Source organism: Harmonia axyridis, chromosome 1 (genome assembly GCF_914767665.1).
Source record: "Harmonia axyridis chromosome 1, icHarAxyr1.1, whole genome shotgun sequence".
Lineage (NCBI taxonomy): Eukaryota > Metazoa > Arthropoda > Insecta > Coleoptera > Coccinellidae > Harmonia > Harmonia axyridis.
In genome coordinates this window covers 22,757,725-22,781,144 of record NC_059501.1, presented here as the reverse complement: position 1 = coordinate 22,781,144, position 23,420 = coordinate 22,757,725, and the positions used below count along the sequence as shown (strand labels likewise).

General features: G+C 34.6%; 1 protein-coding gene across 1 annotated transcript in view; it reads right to left on the bottom strand.

The window, feature by feature from the left end:
- LOC123684900 (protein Wnt-7b) overlaps positions 1-23,420 on the bottom strand; it is a 117,746-nt gene that overhangs the window by 36,631 nt on the left and 57,695 nt on the right. The window lies entirely within an intron of this gene.

Here is a 23,420-nt window from a genome sequence, read left to right as displayed (position 1 = left end):
ATAATTCTGAGCATTATTTGAAGCTGTTTAAATGCAATAAATCTGAATGTATGAGTCGATATGTGACAATGGATGAAACATGGCTCCATCATTTCACTCCGAAGTCCAATAGACAGTCAGCTGAGTGGACTGCACACGATGAACCGAATCCAAAGCGAGGAAAAACACAACATTCAGCTGACAAGGTTATGACATCAGTATTCTGAAATGCGCAAGGTATAATATTCATTGATTACCCCCAAAAGAGCGAGATCATCAACAGGATAGTTAAAGGATAAAATCTTTAAAAAACGACCCCATTAGAAGGAAAAAAGGTGCTGTTTCATCAAGACAATGCGCCGTGTCACAAATCAAAGAAAACAATGGCAAAATTGCATAAATTGGGCTTCGAATTGCTTCTGCATCCACCGTATTCGCCAGGTCAGGCCCCCATCGACTTTTTCCTGTTCTTAGACCTCAAAAGAATGCTCGCTGGAAAGAAATTTAGCGCCAATGAAGAAGTTATCCCCGAAACTGAGGCCTATTTTGATGCGAAAGACAAATCGTACTACAAAAATGGTATTGAAAAGTTGGAAGATCGCTGTATCGCCCTCGAAGGCAACTATGAATATTAAATAATTTGATCGAATTTTTCCAAAAAAAAATGTGTTTTACGATGGTGGACCGGGGACTTTTCAATTGGCCTGTTATCCCAGTATTAATTTGTAATCCCCATCGAAACACACCAAAAAAAATTTCGTTCAAATCCCCGATATCGTCAAGTCCTTCACGCCTCCAAGTGGTGGGGAACATCAAAACCCGTTCATTTAACAAAGTAATCTAGTAACATATCATGTTGATTCCTATCGAATTATCGAAATAAAAAACGGCCGCGTGATACCGAAATCGTGTTGAACCGTCACCGTAGGCGATAGAACCCTCCAGCACAGTTTGAAGATTAAGGATGAAAGCACTCCCACACCAGGCCCACGGAGATGCTTTTAATTGACCGGAGCAAAATCGTAATGTTAATCTTAAGAGTGAGGTGTTTTTCGAGATAATCGTTTTTATGCGGGCCTTCACGACCAGATATTGAAAGCGATATCATAATCGTCCATTAGGCGAGGATGAGTTGAGTACCTTCTGATTAAGGCTGTAAAATCTATCGGACGACGGTTCTCAACTCGAATTTTGTCGAACAGTTATAACTTGAAGAGCAGTTTCCGAAGGAAACGGGGCATTTGGTTCACTTAGACAACTCGATTTACTTGTAGTTATGAAAGTGACATCAATGCTGGAGGGAATTATGAGAAAATATACAAGAAGAATGTCAAATCTCTGAATTGTAGATTCTACTCCTCATTATATGGTGATTCTGTCTTTACAACTATTGATATCGATTTTTGCAATAAGTTTTATGTTTTTACAGCTTCCATATGGAAAAAGGCCGTTTCACGCTTTATTACATGCGGATTGACAATTTGGACTCTAATCTACATCACTAATTTCAAAACCACAATCGAATTCATATCACTAATCGTTTTTACAAAATGAAAATGAGTTCGTATATATCAGTCTCTTTCTTATTACACGAATGGCTGTATATTCAACTCGATTCACTCGTTGTTATGAGAGTTAGATCAAAACTGGAGGGAATTATGCGAAACTATACAGGAAGAATGTCCAATCTCTGAACTGTAGATTTTATTCCTCATTATATAATGATTCTATCTCTTCAACTATATGGATTTTGATTTTCGCCATAATTTTTATGTTTTCACAGTTTCCATATGGAATTTGGCTGTTTCACGCTTTATGACATGAGGATTTCCAATTTGGACTCTAATCTACATTGTTAATTTCAAAACCGAAATAGAATTTATATCACTGATCGTTTCTGCAAAATGGAAATGAGTTCACATACACGGAGAGTCTCTTTCTTATTACACGAACAGCTGTGTATTCAACTCGATTCACTCGTTGTTATGAGAGTGACATCAATACTGGAGGGATAATTATGCGAAAATATACAGGAAGAATATCCAATGTCTGAATTGTAGATTCTTCTCCTCATTATATGATGATTCTGTCATTACAACTATATGGATTTTGAATTTCGCAATAATTTTCATATTTTTACAGTTTCCACATGGAAATTGGCCGTTTCACGCTTTATGACATGATGATTGCCAATTTGGACTCTTATCAACATTTCTTATTTCAAAATCGCAAACGAATTTATACCACTAATCGTTTTTACAAAATGAAAATGAGTTCGTATACATCAGCCTCTTTCTTATTACACGAGGGACTGTATATTCAACTCGATTCACTCGTTGTTATGAGAGTGACATCAAAACTGGAGAGAATCATGCGGAAATATACAGGAAGAATATCAAATCTCTGAATTGTAGATTCTACTCCTCAGTATATGATGATTCTGTCTTTACAACTATATGGATTTTAATTTTCGCAATAATTTTTATGTTTTTACAGTTTCCATATGAAAATTGGCCGTTTCACGCTTTTTGGCATGAGGATTGCCAATTTGGACTCTAATCAACATTACTAATTTCAAAATCGCAAACGAATTTATACCACTAATCGTTTTTAAAAAATGAAAATGAGTTCGTATACATCAGTCTCTTTTTTATTACACGAACAGCTGTGTATTCAACTTGATTCACTTGTAGTTATGAGAATGACATCAATACTGGAGGGAATTATGCGAAAATATGCAAGAAGAATGTCAATTCTCTGAATTGTAGATTCTACTCCTCATTATATGATGATTCTGTCTTTACAACTATATGGATTTTGATTTTGCAATAATACATTACTAATTTCAAAACCGCAATCTAATTTAAACTGCTAATCGTTTTTATAAAATGAAAATGAGTTCGTATACATCAGCCTCTTTCTTATTACACGAACGGCTGTATATTCTACTCGTTCACTTGTAGTTATGAAAGTGACATCAATACTCAACGAAATTATGGGAAAATAGACAAGAGGAATGTCCAATCTCTGAATTATAAAGATTCTAGTCCTCATTATATGATGATTATGTCCTTAAAACTATATGGATTTTGATTTTCGAAATAATTTTTATGTTTTCGAAGTTTCCATTTGAAAATTGGCTATTTTACGCTTTTTGACATGAGGATTACAATTTGTACTCTAATCTGATTGCTTATTGTAAAACCTCAATCGAATTCATACCACTAATCGTTTTTACGAAATGAAAATGAGTTCGTATACATCAGTCTCTTTCTTATCACACGAACAGCTGTGTATTCAACTTGATTCACTTGTAGTTATGAGAATGACATCAATACTGGAGGGAATTATGCGAAAATATACAGGAAGAATGTCTAATCTGTGAATTGTAGATTCTAGTCCTCATTATATGATGATTCTGTCTTTACAACTATTGATTTCGATTTTCGCAATAATTTTTATGTTTTCACAGTTTCCATATGGAAATTGGCCGTTTCACGCTTTATGACATGAGGATTGAAAATTTGGTCTCTAATCTACATCACTAATTTCAAAACCGCAATCGCATTTAGACGACTAATCGTTTTTACAAAATGAAAATGAGTTAGTATACATCAGTCTCTTTCTTATTATACGAACGGCTGTTTATGCAACTCGATTCACTTGTAGTTATGAAAGTGACATCAATACTAGAGGAAATTATGCTAAAATATATAGGAAGAATGTCCGATCTCTGAACTGTAGATTTTCTTCCTCATTATATCATTATTCTGTCTTTACAACTGTATGGATTTTTATTTTCGCAATAACTTTCATGTTTTTACAGTTTACACATGGAAATTGCCTGTTTTACGCTTTATGACATGAGGATTGCCAATTTGGACCCTAATCTAATTGCTAATTTTAGAACCTCAATCGAAATTATACCACTAATCGTTTTTACAAAATGAAAACGATTTCTTATTACGCGAACGGCTGTATATAAAATTAAAATTGTATTCACATAATGAAAAACTATGTTAATTTAAATGTGTCTTCTCATTGTGAATTTCATGTAGCCGATGCCAAACTGCCTGACCTACTACAGGTCAGGCAGCTTAATAGGGTGCAGGTGATAGGGTTTGATGCGAACTTTGCCAAGCTTCTTGAAAATTGCTTATTTGTATTGCAGTGTGCGGACGGTCATTATCAGGCATGAAGAGAAAATCTTTCATAATTGCATATGGGTTAACAATAGGTTGAAGAATCTGTGACAAGTAGGCCCCCACATTCAGAAATCATTCCAGAAGGAAAGAGCTCTATTCTTCCATTAAATGAAAATCTGCTCTCTACCATAAAGTTTCACCGGTGTAGATTTGAACTTCTGATACATGCTGCTACATTTCCTGAAGTTCCCGAAACACTTCTTCTTGAATTTGTATCAATTCAACTCAGGAAGCACCAAAAAATGAGAAATTCGACCCATTACCAATATTCTAACCTGCGGGTTGTTGAGCTCACTCTGACCTAGCTGCGCGATATTCAATTGTAATTGGTTTAACTCTCCAATACCTTCTAGAGTGTATGTAGACTGCCCGCAATCGGTTACAAATGGTTCTGCGTGAAACACTCAAACCATGAACTTGAAATTTGTAATGGTCTTCTTAGCTCGTTACTCGTCACATTGCTATTAAGTCCTGCTGTTTGTTGGACAAATTCATCTTGTAATACCGTTGTGATACGTGATGACTAGGATGTATCCTTGTATATGCCTCTATGTGAGATTGGCGTCGAAAGCTTCAGTAACATCCAACTGTATAATATCTGCTTGGGTTATGGCTATAGCTCTATTCCTTTTAGCAGTATATGAATGGTTTCGAGTCATTTTTGTAAAATTTAGAGAACTTTTATGAACAGCTAATGATATAAAAGGTTATCATTGCACTGTGGGCAGGCGTCAGGCTGTAGTGCAGACATAAAAAACATAAAAAATGCCTGAGAACAATATGATAGCAATTGGAGTGATTAAAGGATAAAGATACCGTAGCTCACTAGATTTTTGCTAGGCTTTTTAGCTCTCGTTCAATGTTTTAACAATAAAGCTCCTTATAGTTCTTTCGAGATACAGCCATTGGACCAAAAACTTATTGCAAGTGATCCAACTTTTCCTGAATGTATTTTGGTCACTGTAAGTCGAGCTCTCTTCACGAGTGGTGCACACTCAGCCATCTTTAAGGCTTTCATTCGAATTAAAATTCATAAAATTCGCCTATTCACTGGAAATTGCAAGGTGTTAAACAAAGCTTGAAAAGATTTTATCACATCGTTGGGAAACATTTACAATTTGTCGAAAAAGACCAACTATTCTTCTCAATGTAACAATTAAACAGGTGATTAGCGGTAAAATAAATATTAGGTATAGTGCATGGGAATCTTGGGATACTTCGTACCATATTTTCTTTTTGATCCTACTTACAAATGGAATATTTTCGTTGACAACGGACAGATTGTGTTATACAAAATCTTATGAACATTATGATTATGATTATGAATATTCATGTACGAATTCAAAAACAATTTCCGGTATAGAAACAAAACTTCAGACTAACCAGAACCTAGGTCCTAGACTATTTATCACTTCCCATAAATAAGACCTTTCGTGATACAAACATCTCTTTGAACTTTTTCCTATGACTCTGTAGTCCTCGGATTCATTTCAAATTCGACATTTATTAGGATCATAACTTCCACATTTGGCTTCTCCAAGATCCTGATGCAGCGTGTCGAATATCTTCAAGATGTTTTCCACTAGAAAACCTGGTTTTCTACCGTGTGACCATATATCGTTTTAATGAATGACTTTATGTACAACGAATTAGGAGTATTACGGCTTTGTTGGAATACCTGCTGTCCGTAAACGTATTCTTAAGCTATTAAGAAAGTTATCTGTACATATAATAACATACATATATTTTTCATGCGTACTCACAACAGACCCAGTTGTTCAACCATACGGGTAAGAAAAACGAGATGTGATTGAACAGGCAGTGGCGTTTCGATTATATCGATTCATGAAAATAAAAAAATTCCACCACTGCCACCAGGAGCTTTTGAGCGTTTGTTAATCCGTGCCTCAGAACTGTTGTATATGAGATATGTTTCTTTGCAAATGAGGTTTGTTTCGTTATGTTGTCAAGGTTGTTGGTTATTTCCATCAGAATGACTGGTTTTGGTGAAAAGATCCTTCTGAAATTCGGCATGAACATTTCAGTGATTAGTCTGATTGTAGTCATTTTTGCTTTTCGATTTCCTGCTTGAATTTTTTATAGTTCATCTCGTACTTTTCATCATATAATGTCTACCCTCAAAATCTCAACACGATCTAATCTCATTTTTGGATATTTTTCTTGAATCTTCTCCAGTTCTGATGATGTGATAAAAATAAAATCTTTTATCAAATTGAAATTGCTATTTTGCATCTGACAGAGAAATTTCATCTCCATCGAATTAGTAATTTCGAAATGAATGGGAAAACAAAATTTCGAATGGTGATATTTACGTGTTAATGGGCAGAATACAATTTGACCACGGATTCATCATCGGTTAGTGAAATTTCATTTGAGACCATTTCCGAAGACTCATAATTCTAAAATACCGTCATCGTGACGAAATCATATAGAGCCCTTTCCGGAAAAAAGGCACTTACAAACTTTTACTGATCATTCAAACGTTCTAAAAACACCGCGCATTATTTTTGTCTCTTCTCTTCTGGGAAAATATAGACAGATCACGAGAATGCCACGTGGTGGTATTCCCTCTTGAAGGTTCTTCTCGAATATTTTTATCGCAGTTGGCATAACTGTTCTTCATATTGTCGAATCTAAGCCTCAGGTCAAGGACAGAACAATTTTTAGGAAACTGCAAGAAAACGATGCTATAGTTTTGATAGACAATAAATAACCGAGAAACAATTGGCATTGAGGTGTTGTTCTTGAGACGAACCTTGGAAAGGATAAAAAGGTTAGAGTCGTGGATTTTAATTTGAAAACTGGCATTATTCGTAGACCCGTATCCAAGCTGAGTAACGTAGAATGTTTGGGGATGTCTGAAGAAACTTATTAGATTGCTTTTGAACCGAATGTTAGACAAGTCCTTTGATAGTGTCCTTCTTGATTTATAAAGCCTGTTTTATTTCTATCTTTCATCCCCAGTGGTATTGACCAAAATGCTGAATTGATGTCCAATGATGTAAAATATTTACAATTTCTAGCTTTGATTATTATGTCATCAATCAGTGGATAAAGCTAAGCTTGTGATGCCACAATTTTATTCAAATCTCTCAAATCTATGCATAATCTAGTGTTTCCTTCACCTTTCTTTGAAGCTAGAGTCACTGGTGTAGCAAATAGGCTATATGACTCTTCAATTAAATTTTTTCTTAATAGTTTCACCACTTGCTCTTCTATTTCATAACTGTCTTCACATTTCCTATGACCTATATCTTATTTATCTTTGGTAAATATTGATCTATATTCTTCTATCAATTGTTCTATTTTGATCATTCAATTGGTTTGAAACTATTTTGAGATCTTTTTCTCTAATGTATTCATTAAAATTTATTTCTATCATATCATATTTGCTCTTCGCGATTGTTTTGACTAATATTTAGATTTTCATCATGCCTTAATTTAAATTCTTACTCATTCGGTCGAAGTGTTTTGAGTTATCATAGAAATAACAACAAAAATAATGGAGCCAGAAACATAGTCTTTGGAAAGCGAACGCATATTATGCTGATAGAGAATTTTGTTGAACACTAATGAGTCAGCGCTAAAGGAATTAAAATTAATTAACGAAGAATTCATAAAAAGCTCATAATAGAATAGACGCCATCCTGTAATATGAATCTGATGTCTTTCTCAAAAAAAAAAAACAGAAATAATTAAATACTTCCCAGGATATATTAAAGACGATTTGAGAAGACAAAGTTTATCAAAAAAGGGAAGCAGAAAAGATAAATAACATGGTGTCATTTTTTTCTCAGGAAATAATCTAGACGTTTTGAGTAGACCAAGTTTAACTGTATCTAACTATGGTACTGTCTCATGGCACGCTCTGAAAAATGAAAACGTATCGATTATATAGCATTAATTTCATCCACATATCTACTCATTTTCACTAGTGATAATCATTTTCTCTGACCTGTCAACTAATCTTCTCCGCTCGTGAAAGGAAAACAAAACATCAGTGATTCATCAATTGCTTTCAATGCCTTAAGAATTTGTACATTAATCAAGAATAGCAATGTCCTAGAGTTTTTCAGAATTTCTATGATTATGGTTTTAAAATTATTTGCATCTAAGATAGAATTAATGAAATCTCCAAGAACCAGCTCCAGGGTTGAGTGAATCTCAATATTTTGCTACGCTTCGTAGCCAAGTCCCATCATAAACCAAACTATAACTAGAAGCAATTCAATACGAGAAAAACTTCCTATTCCCAATACTACGCCCCTGAAGGCCCTTAGAGGAATGCAATCGCCCATAGACAACTACCCTGCTGGCTTGGCGACTTGTTTATGGTCCTTAATACCATAGTTTACGAGCCGTCAGATCTTGCGGGACCACAACGAGATAATCCCAACAGAAACACAGCCATCCTCAATTCGATGGTTACCGTTGTCCGGTTCTATGACCCAGATCATAAGTTTCATCGATGGTCTGAAAAATTGAGATTGTCCGATTCGTATGAACTGAAGCTTGTTTGTTCAGTAAAAACTTGAACCATTTGGTAACAAAGTTATGGCAGCTTTGGATAACTGAATGCTGATTCGTGGAAAAATTCGAAAACCCAGGGCCGTCGTTGAGAGGTAGGTATCTAGGTAGCTGCCAAAAGCTTCAATGTAAAATTTCAGGCTTAGCCAAGAAAAAGTGCAGATGTGATGAAATTCCGAAGTTGCGGCTGTTTGTTCTCGCTTGATAACTTCAGGAATTCCATCTTTAAGGTTTTGAATAGATGGTGGAGCATTGTCATAGACCTTATCTTTCACAAGGCCCCACAGAAAAAAAAATCTAAAGGTGATAAATTGTGATCATCTCTTCGAGAAATAATACGACCTGCAATATTTATTGCAAAATTGCTATTGTTTCGTAAATTGTGTGACACGTAGCACCGTCTTGTTGGAAATAAACATCAACTTACATTTTCTACCATGAAAAAATCATTTAATCATAGCTAGGTAGCACAATCCATTATCGGGCACCAACAAGGAATCAACAAACCTGGGTTGTCGTCAACACTACGAGCTACAACATTTTAGATTCTCACATCACCAACTTGTTCCTAGAACTCAAATTTCTCCACCAGTTTCACTATTGCCGGCAGAGAAGGTGTTTCACGACAACCCAAAAGTGCTTTAGTTTTTCAAACTGTGGCTGCAAAATTTTCACCATTTTTATAGTAAATTTTAACAATTTCAATGCGTTGTTCAAGGGTATATCTTAAATTTTTAGTATTGGTGTAGTTTTTACTTGTTGAATGTCAAAAGATGACACCTTCAAAAGTAACAGCTGCCAAGATAGCGTGCTATTCAGAATGAAACATCTTATTGAAAAACCCTATAATTGAAAAAAAATCCTGACTTCACTTGCATTTGACTTTCACTCATTGTTTCTCCACTCAAATATTGTGGGTTTATTTAAATTCGTGTTCAAGAGTGCTGTGGAGAAATTAGAGTTGATTTTCTGTGATAACAAGTGTGAACCTGTGAACCCAAATTCAAAGAAAGTGACCAAATGTTAGTAATATGGTCCTTGTAATCACAGAAAATTCACTCTAATTTCTCCACAGCACTCTTGACCACGAATTTGTATGAACGCTCGTTATAACAGCAGATTCTGAAGAAACTAGTTCAGTTCAAGATGGATTAGACAACGCAGTGAACTGAACACTGCATTCATTCACCACACAGAATATGACATTGGTGATCGATAAACGAAACTAGCAAAAATAATGTTATGACACAGAAACAAGCATTGATCACCGTCTCAATGCCCATAACTTTTGTTCTGTTAAACCAGCTCGTTAAGTTGGTATTGCACCTTTTGTGCTAATCAATTATTCGCTATTTCTGAAGCAAATGACGATATTTCACGTAGTTCTAAGCGAATGACGAATAATAAAGACATAGAAGAAGGCGGAGGCGGTACTCATGCAATTTGTAAATGCAGAGACGTCTCCAAGAAAATCTAGAAAGCAAATTTATATCGATTAGTTACTAAATTGATAAATTATAACCAGAATGATTTGAACATTTATAATGGATTTTATGACATGATCAATTGGTAATGCTTGATGAACAGGTCTCAGAACAGTTTTGAGGTTTACTTTTGTTCATATATTTCTCGCTTGTCTATGGAAAAACAGCATTGTGTTGGTGAAATAAAAACCTCAGTAACGAATGGAAATCGGAATCATGATTCTCAAGAAATGAAATATCAATTTAAAGGAATTTCAATGCGAATAATTGGATTTCGTGACTACAAGGACTGAATTCATCCTCTATCCTGAAGGGAAAAAGCTTGTCTTCATCAAATGAAGAGTCAGAATTTCATATCTTTATTCACTAACCTCTTCATTACTCGATTGATCTCAATGATCTCGAGGAGGTCTGAAGGTGTGTTGAAAAAAGTCAAGTGTCATTAGATCGCACTTCCATAACTGTTGTGTTATGCTTCTGGTCCTTGGATCTTTATGAATCAGATTTTCGTATTATGCTGTTTTTGGTCCTGTAAACCTTTTATCAGCCTTTTTCGTGTCTATTTGCCCGCGTATATTGGTCCGTTTTTGAAAGTCACATGCCTTCAGGCCTATTTTTGACCTTTGAATCAAGCACGAAATTCAACAGAACTTTTCCCCCTAAAATGTCAAAATGCACAAACGTCACAAAGTTTCTATCTGTTCAACAGATCTTTGGTAGACAGTGACAATAACAGTTAGTAATGCTTGTATAATATATCCAAAGTCACTTGGAGGAAGCCAGAATATTTCGATTATACAAGAGTTGTCCAAATTTCCAGAAATTCCTTTGGGGCTAGTAAATTTATTGCCTAACAATACTTTCAAATAAACCCCGGTCACTTCAAAGGGACATCTATGGCCAAGCGTTTTTATGGACTAGTTCAAGTGAATTTGGATGATAAACTATACCTATTAATGGAAAAATGTGATATTAATGCAGATATGTAATTAGCTCTAAAACAAGAGTGAAAAAGCATACTTTTATCGTGCCAGATATCTGTCAGAAATTAGCCCAGAAATAGACATGAGGTTGAAGTAGACACTAAAGTTTCCTAGTGTAACACATGGTTAACATTGATATTCTCCGAGTAGTTCAATTTACGAAATGTATGTGAAATGTTGCAAGTGCATAATGTGCACCGTATATACAGAGTATTGAATTAACGAAAGACGCGGCAATTTCCAAAAAAATGGTTCTTCAGGTAATTTAATGGAAATGAATTTCTTCAAACATAGACCCCATAATGCATATTGGATGGAAAAAGGGAATTGAAATTTGAAAATTCTTCAGGAATGTCTATAGCAACAAAATATGAATAAGCCTTTCCCTAGATTTTGAATTATCGAGTCCAGTGACGTGTAGGGGACCCCATATTTCAGACCGAAAAATGTACGCCATTGGGTTTTTGAATTTTCATTCTCATTTGTTCTGTCAGAAGTTGATTGATATTTGAGTTAACCTCAAAATGACAATGACAGAAAAACATAAGAGAGCCATAAGAAACCATTTCTTAATCGAATGAAAGGGACCAATACCATCAATATCCAAGAAGGCTGGTCCCTTCAGAAGTAGCCACTTTACTTTAATATTAAAAGGGATTACCACCACGTGGCTTTCTGCGCATCAGTCAAACATTAAAAACCCAATTAATTTCTTTCTGGCGCTCCTGCGATGGCCAAACATTGTGCGGTCGACGAAGCATATAAGTAGAGGGCAGCACTGTACAACAGTTGATTATTGTTTTCACAAAATAATAGTTTCACTTTTTTCTAATGATTTTTGTTAGGTTTTTCACGAATATTTTCTTGTGCAGTTTCTGTCTGAAACAAAATATAATCAGTGCACACACCAGAATTTCTAGGCATCTTCTTCAGACACATATTTTGAACTAAAATATGTTAACAAGTATCCCACGTCGTATATTCTATGCATCTTGAATGATTGTCATTGAATCGAGATTTCTATGGCAACAATTAATTCCTGTGAGGCCAATCAGGTTCTGCGCCGAACCTATCCGCAAGAAACGTCGATAATAAATCGCGCTATTGGCGCACACTTCGTGGGCACACAGAGTAATCCTAAACCACAAAGGAACGAGTGTTGCATCAATCTGACGCCCTTGCAACCGACTCTCCACACATCATTTGGGATCATAGAGTTAATTAATGGAGTTTCGCTCGAATAAAGGAGGCGGGTAATTAACTGCTTCCTCTTAACCGGGTTCTTCACTCTGGCTATTCTTCTTTTTTTTTTCGTCGATGAAGGTTTCATTATGAATCATTGGGAAACTTAATTTTCGACTGAAACATTTAGTTCTTCAGCAGGTTTCTTTGATTGTCTCGGATGTTGCTATAGCGAAAAGTATTCATCTTTCACTTCAAGGATCAAATTATTAAAAAAAAGCTCCTGACTTCGTGAGTAACAAATTTGACAACATCTGCGATAATTGGAATGTGCACTAAAAAGCTCAAAATAGCAAACCATTTCTATTGAACATCTGCCAATAACGCCAATTCAACATTGGCCAAAAAACGAGGTAATGATCAAGAGTTAATTGGAATAACGGTACATTTGTTTTACTAGGCAGCAAAGTAGTAGATTGACTGCCGCGGCAAATAACTCATAGTCGAGCGTAGCCAGTAGCGAGGCTAGGAATTCAGCCAAGGAAGTCAATCTACAAATATGTGTCAGAACAATATTTGAAACTTGTTGAAAATCTTGAATCAAACAATTTTACAAGCTTTTTATAAAGCCAAAACTGAGCAGAAGAACCTAAAACCGCAGGATCTGCTCAAGAGGAGCGGCAAATAATGGAGGGTAGCATTATCTACTTTTCCAAGAAATCTGGATTCCTGGAAGAATGAATGGATTCTTTTTTCAACGAAATCCAGAAATGTTAACAAATTCACTAATCTCACATCTTTCCATCAATAGTGTCTGCAAAATGTATTCAAATTGAAAATATTGGTTCAAATCTGCATCATCCGGTTGTTTTCTTTGATCATATTAAAGTTCCTTCAAATTTTGAAGCCACATAGTTTTTCATCAACAGGTTTTTTAATTTCAGTCAATCAAAGCGACAATCCCAATTCCTATCACGAAAATGCTATCAAACTCTACTAGTAATTGACATTATCAATCAATTTCATCTCTTGATATAGTGATTTCGTCCTCCGAGAGTAACAGTGATTACGTCAAAATAACCTATGATCTTATCAACTTTCACACTTCATTAGTGACAGAACATTGGTCATGGTGTCAGCTTTCAAGACTGTCATTTATCAGATATAACCACAGGTCTTTCCTATTTTGGTTTGTAATCGTGATATTCTTGCAAGTTTCTCATTCTAATATCGGAGTAGAAAGGACATTCTATCTGAACAGAGAAACTAAAAAATTACCCAGTGATTTTCAACTTAAAAGCAGCAGAAGGAATTTACGAATGATCATTTTCTCTGGCTCACAATGTTTATCATTTGTTCTATAAGAAATTGTAAATACAACTACGATTTATTATGTTAGGAGCTACTCATTATCGTTTCACATTATAACATTTTTCCTTGTCAGGACCTACTATTATGTTATTTTTCCATGAAATGTAATTTCTGATGAATCATATTATCTACGTTTTATATCTGCGAATTAACAAGCCTAAATGAAGGATTCAATGAATTTCTTTCTCACTTCTGTATGTCAAGTGACTCAATTTTCGATTTCTCATTAAATGCCAGTTGTAAATGGTTGGCAATTAGGTTACCTTTCCTCCAAGGAATGTGAACTCTTTCACTTGTTTAATTTCAACCAATTCTCATTAAATCTTTATTTCGATGGATTGCTATATACTTTGTACCGCTCTCGTTAATCTTTATTTCATTTAGCTTAAACTGAAACTTACGGTATATTTTATGGAGGCAGTACTAAGTGGCGTAAGTGCTATTCTACCTACAATTTTCTATTACATCCATTCCATTCTTCACCAGATTCAGGATTTCTGCCTATGAAATCTCTAATAGATATATACTATGGCCTTTTTCACTCTCATTTGAGTTATAATATTTTATTATGGGGTAATTCGGTGGGTGTGGAAAGAATTTTAATACCTCAGAAAAGAATTTTACGTTTATTTTTAGCTCTCGTACCTCATGTAGAAGAGTTTTTTCTGATAAGCAGATAATGACTGTGCCTTCAGTATATATTTATAAGTGTTTGATTTATGTGAAGGACAATAACAGGAGATTATCAAATCTTTATATCATCACTACATCACAGAACCTCCAAATATGAGCGTTCTCCTCATTTTCAGAGTATAAGGTTGTATAATCATCTTCCAGTTTCGTTAAGAGAGCTTGAAGTTACTGTGTTCAGGACTAAACTGAGACAATAATTAGTGAATAAGGCTTATTATAGTGTGAATGATTATTTGAGAGATGCTGATGTTTTGTTTGATTTTTGATCTCGTCAAACAGAATTAATTTTTTTTTCTTTGTTTTTGTAGTGGACGTATCCTATACATATTCATGTCAAAAGGGATTCAATAAATATTATAATTATTACTCGACTCTAATTTAGTGGCAGCTAAGGACAGTAAGATGGTGAAAGCACATTAAAAAAAAATTGAAAAACCTTAAGAATAAAGTGGCGACTTTTGAAGGGACCAGCCTTCTTGGATTTTTAATGGTATTGGTCCCTTTTCACTTGATTTCCGCATCGTTTTCCATAGTGCTCAAGTCGTCTTTCTGTCAATGTCTTATTTTGAGGTTATATCAACAACCAACGACTTCTGACACAACAAATGAAAATTTAAAAGGATGTCGTTGATTGGTCAATTCTTTGTATAGCGCCATCTCAAGGAAGAAAAGGAAAAAGGGACCCATGTCGAGCCAGAATTATCTTTAAAAAAATTTAATCAGTGAACACATCCGTTTTTAAGACGTCTTACTTATATGGTAAATGTTTCCAGCCTAATAATTATTTATCTTTATGTCAATGTTGTCTGTTGTTTCGATAATGCTGGCCAAGTCATAAGTATGCAGGAATCTGTTGCAAATAGTAGCTTGAGCTCAATTTTCGATCTGAATAAGCCATATTTCACTCTCCTAATTGAATTAGGTTCCCCATGGCTGGGTGTCACTGATTTACCACTCCCCGACCACGGAACCATAAAACACGGATATCTATGGTCTTATTAGTGCAGCTTAAGATGCACAGCTATAGCGTACGTGCGTTCGCACGTGACAAATAAAATATGAAGAAAATTGTTAACACGACAGGTAACAGGCCATTAACGTCTTTTAATAATAATCCCTGTTTATGCAGAACGATTTCTTAATGACCAATCGCGGTTAAGTGAACTGTAAATATTGCTTTTCTACGGTTATAATTTAACCTTTATTTTCAGGTATGATATCGTTTAGCTAATTGGATGATTGTAACTTTGGCTTTGTCGATAAAGTTAGCTGAATAAGAAAAAACTTGTTTCAAACGGGTAGTGCGACCTGACCGGATGATATTTTAATCGCTTTGATTGGAGTATACAATTTCTACTGGGAATTGAATGTTTCATATTTCTGGAGGCAGCTTCTGGTTGTTGAACTTCGCTGTCAGACATAGGCGTAACTAGGGCGGAAATAAAAAAATGTAAGTAACGATTAAAAAAAAATTTTCAAAAACTATATCTTCACTTTGGTGATATAACTAATGGAATAAAATATTGTGCAAAATATATTGTGAAATAAAATAACACCCAAATATTTGAATCACACTTTATTGCAATGCCCTATAATGTACCGGGTATTTCACCATAATTTGACCCCCCCTTTACATTTGTTACTAGAAGAGGTACAAAAAAATGTTTTCTACAAAAGTTTCACGAAATCGACTAGTGTTTTTCAAAATGATTTCACAAAACGAAATATATACAGAGTGGTCAACATATTGATTGTAACTTCATTTTTTCAAATGGAACACCCTGTATATTTTTCTATATTTGACTAGCTCTTTTTCCCCTGATTTCGAATATATAACATATGTTTGGCCTATCTCCCTTATTCTGAGTACCACAGAGTTTCAAATTTTAAGAACCACCTGGCATGCTCAGTGATCAGTTTTCAAGTGGTAGGCTGCGATAACTCAAAATGCCCGTTTTGAGTTATCTCGTTGGCAATTTGACTGAATGTCATATAGTTGCCTACGAGATAACTCAAAAAAAGGGCATTTTGAATTATCGCAGCCTACCACTTGAAAACTGATTACTGAGCATACCAGGTGGTTCTCAAAATGCCCTTTTTGAGTTATCTCGTTGGCAATTTGACTATATGTCATATCGTTGCCAACAAGATAACTCAAAAAAACGCATTTTGAGTTATCGCAGCCTACCACTTGAAAACTGATTACTGAGCATGTCAGATGGTTCTTAAAATTTGAAACTCTGTGGTACTCAGAATAAGAGAGATAGGCCAAACATATGTTATATATTCGAAATCAGGAGGATAAGAGCTAGTCAAATATAGAAAAATATACAGGGTGTTCCATTTGAAAAAAAGTTGCAATCAATATGTGGCCCACTCTGTATATATTTCGTTTTGTGAAATCATTTTAAAAAACACTAGTCGATTTCGTGAAACTTTTGTAGAAAATATTTTTTTGCCCCTTTTTTAGTAACAAAGTTTAAGGGGGGGTCAAATTATGGTGAAAAACCCGGTATAACACTTTCGGTTTTTCTTTCTGGAGAGAAAACAAATAGAGCTGATAGTTTATCAAATCTTGAGCATGCAACGTACAACTGATGCCCATGCGAAAAACAGGGTAATTCACGGTTTATTCCACAAATTTGTAATAATTGACCTTGTCATTCATTTATATAATTTGACATCACTTGAAAGGATGTATTTTGGTTTGCCTGACAAAAAACATCTGATTGAATTGAAACGAAAATGTTTCTTTCTCATTTTTTCATGAGGATTATTAATTTATTTAATGCAAAATCATTTAGAAACGCGTAATCCTGTTAATTGGGAGAATAACTTATCGAACAAATAATTTTCCAGGTTCCTCTAAATTGAACCATTTTCGTTTCATATCAGTCATCTACTTTCTGTCAGTCAACCCAAAATACATTCTTAGGAGTGTCAAGTTATACTATATGAATATTCGCTCGGTCGGTGGAAAAAGGAAAGCCTTTTTTTCTTTTTTATATGTTGTTGTATAAACCTCAAAACAGTAATGAACAAAACAAAACAAAAATTATCCAATTTGGTGCAGTCCTTTGGACATAATATCCATAGATCCTATTTTATATGTATAGATTGAAAACTTTAGCTTTTTCAAAGTCAGCTCTAGTTACGCCACTGCTGTCAGATACTGGAACACAATAGTTCGCGAAATAGAAGGTACCAATTTCATACCAAATGATACAGTCTACAAGAATATCGTTTTTTATAGGTAGTAATGCAAATTCCCTCAATATATGATACGCGTATAATTATAAGCTATGTGAGGAAATGAACAATTTGTCAGGCATATTTAACATTCGAATAATTTCGAAATAATGTGTGGTTATGATGTAGATTTCAATATGGATGAGATTGTGAAGATAACATATTTCGATGATTTTACTAAATATGAATGAATAAATCATGTTTACACTCTTACGCTCGAAAATACAGTTGTTTGAACATGTTTCAACTCTTGCGTAATAGTATTATGTGATACCTCCGGAGATTATCGCATATTTTAACAAATTTAGTGACTTAATTCACTTTATGAGTTGATAAATGATTGCCTTACCTTTTTGGCGTCTCTCAAAAAAAATTGGAAGAATCATAAAAATTACTGTCTATACCACTGCAGAATGGCTATATTATATGATGTGATAACAATCTCTGATAACCACACTCTATCATTGAGAATTTTATTGCAACCTTCGCCAACTAGAAGAGTTAAGCATAACTATTAAACAAAATCTATCGATATCGATTTTATATTGTTTATATTTTTTTCTAATCTTCTGAATATGAAAAACGTTGCCATAAAAATAGTCCGTACCTTCCCAAATAAGAAACATTAGGTTATGAATAGTGGAGTATGTATTCAACCAATAGATTCTATACTGATTTCAAGATGACTGGCTGATATGTTGTTAAGACCAGTACCAGTACTCTAAATCTAAGTATGCTGCAATTTGACACCAGAACCAGCTCAGTAGGAGCAATCGTTATCAAAAACATATCACAAAATATATCATAAGTAATTGAAAAAAATGATCCCTTCATCTTTCTACCCTGAATTATTACGTTTTCTTCTATAAGAAGTCAAGAAAACACTTGAACATTCGGAAATTTGTCATCAGGTCCTACAAAAATATGAAAGAACCCAGATTAAAGCAATTTTCTATAACCTGGCTGTTATTTAGGAATTCTCAATAATTTAGTACTACTACTCTTCTGCTGAACGATCTCTAGATAAAAATGATGCTAGCATTCTCACATTATTAGATTTCGCATAGACGTTCGATAGCTTGGACTATAAGCTACTTTGTGCTAAGTTGATCTATTTCAGTTTTTGACTAAATTGTCCTGAGGTTTTTGAGTCCTACCTTTCCAGTTGATAGTAGTATGCTAGATTTTGTGACACCTTTCAGATTTTTGTTCGTTAACTTCAGGAGTACCGCAGGGTTCCATTCACGGTTCACTAGTATTTTTTATCTATATTTCGGAGATGTATAAAGTAATTCGATTCAATTCCACATATTTTCATTGCCATGGCACCAATGTGCTATTGTCTGTCATGTAAATTGAAATTAATGTGAAAAAATGTTTCGATACACCTTTCTTCCCCAGAACGATTTCTGTAACGATTGATAGAAAATATGGGATTTGAGTCAATTCCATCCCCTACTAGTTGTACTTATGAAGCTTGGCATAATTTTTGATTGTCAGCTGAGATTTATGGAACATATTATTGGAAAGATTTTTTCTTGCGGCATTTCTATCTGCAGAAACCGTTTTTGGACTTCTCTTCTCGTAAGTATCTCTGTGAGTTACTAATATAGTTCAAATTCAACTATGGATTGACAATTTTTGATCTATATCTTGATTCTGCTAGAGGAATACATTGCAAAAGGTACAGAACTCATGCTGCCGGTTTGTTTTCGGGTTGAGATAGAAGTCTGATAGGGGAATAAGTGTTGGAATAAATAAACTTGCGTTGCTCAGGGTTGAGAATATTTTTCGGCTTCAGATGAGTTCTTCCATTCCTCCCTATTTGAGGGATGATCATAAGGCATGGATAAATGCTTAGGTTGCCTAGATTGAGTTCAGGCATGTTTCAGCACTCCTCCACTTGAAATGCGGTGGATAATAAAAAAAGTGAGGTGAATAATGTTCATTTCCATGTGGGGTACTCTCTGTGAGCTCATTGAGAAAAAATGTGGAGGAAAAGTTGTTTAAGAAACAGATGATTTATTTAAGATGAGTTCGCTGTTGTTATCATTGTTGCTCCTTCGTTATTTTTTCTTGTTTTTGTTGATTTGGTATTTTCCCCAATTTTATTGTTTGAGGGTTAAGTAGAGTTGTTTAAGTTAGGCTTCGCCTCTATATTATGTATTATTTTTCTTGCAAATAAATTCACTTTTAATATTATTATGTGAAAATTTCTTGTTATTTTCTCTTTACTTACTGACTATGAACTTGAATTCGAAGCTGCAGTTACAAAAAAAAAACATTAATAAACAATTCATAGGTAATTTTTTTTCCTTTTTTTTAATTTTCATTTATTCATCTATACCAGCATTATACTAGCATATAAAGACTCATGGTCTAATAATGATTTCAAATAGTAATATGACTGCAACAATTTATTTCTTCATATGTCAGTGGACAGTAAATGTTTTACTAGCTGTTTTTATTTTGAAATCTTTCTGCATAATTTGAAGAAAGTATAATCATTATAATCATTTAAAAGGTAATATTTCAGTGGCACCCTCATTTCCATCTCAATTCAAACATTATCCGAATAATAAAATCTTCGCCGACACATCGCAGATTATAAAACACAAGAATATCGCATAATTTCAGGCACTCAGTTCGACAAAATCGGTCATTACGCCCATGGGGGACCCCCGCGCAAATCCAAAACGAAAATTCTCGCGACCATAAATCGGCACGATAAAAATCTAAATCCACGACTTGGAATTTCGGACGGTCACAAAAAAAAAGTCAAGAGACGGTACGAAAAGTGAGTGAATAAATCTTGGTTGCCTTGCGTCAGCTCGAATCTCTGGCATGTTGGCAATTGTCCATAATCACAGAATTCATAATGTACCGTCTGTGTTTACATCGGTGTTTCTATGTCCGGAACAAGGAACGTGGGCAGAGATCTAGACACCTGTGGATTCACTACCAACACGCTTCGAACAGGTGGTGTGGGCGTATTAGGAAGGAAGGTGAAGTTGGCCGCGGATAGGTGATATGCGTCTTTCCTGTTCTTTTTCAGCGGCTCTATGATTGGTAATTTTCTATGTTCTATGATCTATCTCCTTTGAAACCAAAAACCTCTTTCTACAAGTCACTATACACGCAAAAAAACGCAACAAGTTGATATTTAGTAAACAATTGAACTTATCAGGTTGCGGTTTTTCCCAAATCAATTCTTTCAAAAACCGAGCACGAAAATGTGCAATTCAAATTCAATAACATTCAACAATGGTTTTATCTATAGTGTACTTTCGATACCTTATGGATATCTCTGAATTGGTTATCGTCAAGTACCTAACAATACCTTCATACTTTTTACAAATTCTTTAACTTAAATTAAATAATCAACGTGTGACAGTCCTAGGGACTTACTGCACAATTTCTGTTCAATAGGCTGATGTTTTTCGCCTAACGTAGCGTTTGGGTCTCTTGGGTTTATATCAATTCCAATCAGTAGAATATTCAGCAGGAATCTCGATTTGAAAATGAACAGATTCAATACAATTTTAATTGTTCCACTCAAAAATGTGATGATTTTGGAAACTTCCCTGTTTCTTGCTAACCCTGGGTTTGGATCTTTCATTAGTATTTCTTTATCTGTTTAACATTGTATGAATGCATAAATAATAATAATAATAATAATAAGTTTATTCACCAAAAAAATGTTTTACATAGATAACAAAAGAACAGTTGAGATGTAAATAAACATTGAAATCCCACTAAAACTAAAGTTGCGCGTGGGTTTTGCACAGTTAAATTTACAGTATTTCTTATATATTATGTATATGATATCTACAATACTTGACATTCAACCTATTTTAGATACAACTACGAGAAAAAAATCTAACAACAAACAAAATTTTTAAATAATTTGTGGATTTACATAATCGAGTTGACATTTTATATATTGATCCATACGATAGAACAACAACATAAACATCGAAAAAAGTCTGTTAGTCGATCAGAGATCGAACTAGATCTCTATTCAAGTTAAGCACGTAGTTTTTTAATTTTTTTTTCAACATGTAACAAGAGTTTATATTTATTATATTTATTTTTTGTTCAGAGGGCAGAAAATTGAAAATTTTTGGAATGAGGTAAGATATATTTCGTTGTCCGATTTTTGTACTACTCAGAGATGTTTTTACGTGATGTTCTTTTTTTTGCCTAGTGAAATGTTCATGATCAATATTATTCAATAAATATTTGTTTTTGTGTATATGTGTAAGTATGTTATAAAGAAATGTTTCTCTTACATCGCATATTTTTGCTAGTGAAAAAAGTAAATTGCTAGGGAAGGTTGGTTCTTTTCCATACATAATTTTCAGAATTCGTTTCTGTATCGTTTCTAACTTTCTTAAGTGAGCAGCAGCAACCCCTCCCCAGCTCAATATGGCATATTGAATACGAGATTCCACCAGAGCAAAGTAAATGATTCTCAACTGGTGAATGTCAAATGCTAACCATTTACATTTTTCAATATTATCCGAGAGATAAAACTACTCAAAATATTACCAACGTAGAATCAAATAAGAAGTGGAAATTCTGCACTGCGTTCAACAGTTATCCACTGTTATAAAGGGTTTTTTTTTAGAGAACTTTTTTTTTATAGAACTTAAAATTGCAATAAAACAACGATGGATAATTCGATTGACATCAATTTCATTTATACACAATATAATCTTGTGGCATTACATTTTAAATATGATTTCTGGAATATGACCGCCACGGCTGGCTCGGATGTAGTCCAATCTGGACGTCCAATTTTCGATGACTTTTTCCAACATTTGTGGCCGTATATCGGCAATAACACGGCAAATGTTGTCTTCCAAATGGTCGAGGGTTTGTGGCTTATCCGCATAGACCAATGACTTTACATAGCCCCACAGAAAGTAGTCTAGCAGTGTTAAATCACAAGATCTTGGAGGCCAATTCACAGGTCCAAAACGTGAAATTAGGCGGTCACCAAACGTATATTTCTATAAATCGATTGTGGCACGAGCTGTGTGACATATTGCGCCGTCTTGTTGAAACCACAGCTCCTGGACATCATGGTTGTTCAATTCCGGAATGAAAAAACTAGTAATCATGGCTCTATACCGATCACCATTGACTGTAACGTTCTGGCCATCATCGTTTTTGAAGAAGTACGGACCAATGATTCCACCAGCCCATCAAGCGCACCAAACAGTCAGTTTTTCTGGATGTAACGATGTTTCGATATACACTTGAGGATTAGCTTCACTAGAAATGCGGCAGTTTTGTTTGTTGACGTAGCCATTCAACCAGAAGTGCGCTTCATCGCTAAACAAAATAAAATGGACGTAGTGCGCGATACGTACTCCACACAGAACCATTAAGTATTTTCGAAATGAAATTGCATCATTTGCAAACGTTGTTCAGGTGTGAGTCTATTCATGATGAATTGCCAAACCAAACTGAGAATGAATCACTTGACAGCTGTTAAATCGGTCGTCATCTTGAACAGTAATGTCAACTTTAAGTTATATACCTCGAAAAAAAACACCCGTTATAAAAAGAAGTAGACTGGATTTTTCTCTTCTGAGGAACTCAACGAATTTTTTCTACTCCATTAAGTTTTAAAAATTCATGAAAGTGAATATAGAATAAAAGTAATCGTCTAAAACTTTCACAACTTTGATTAAGAATTTATCACGAAATTCATCAGA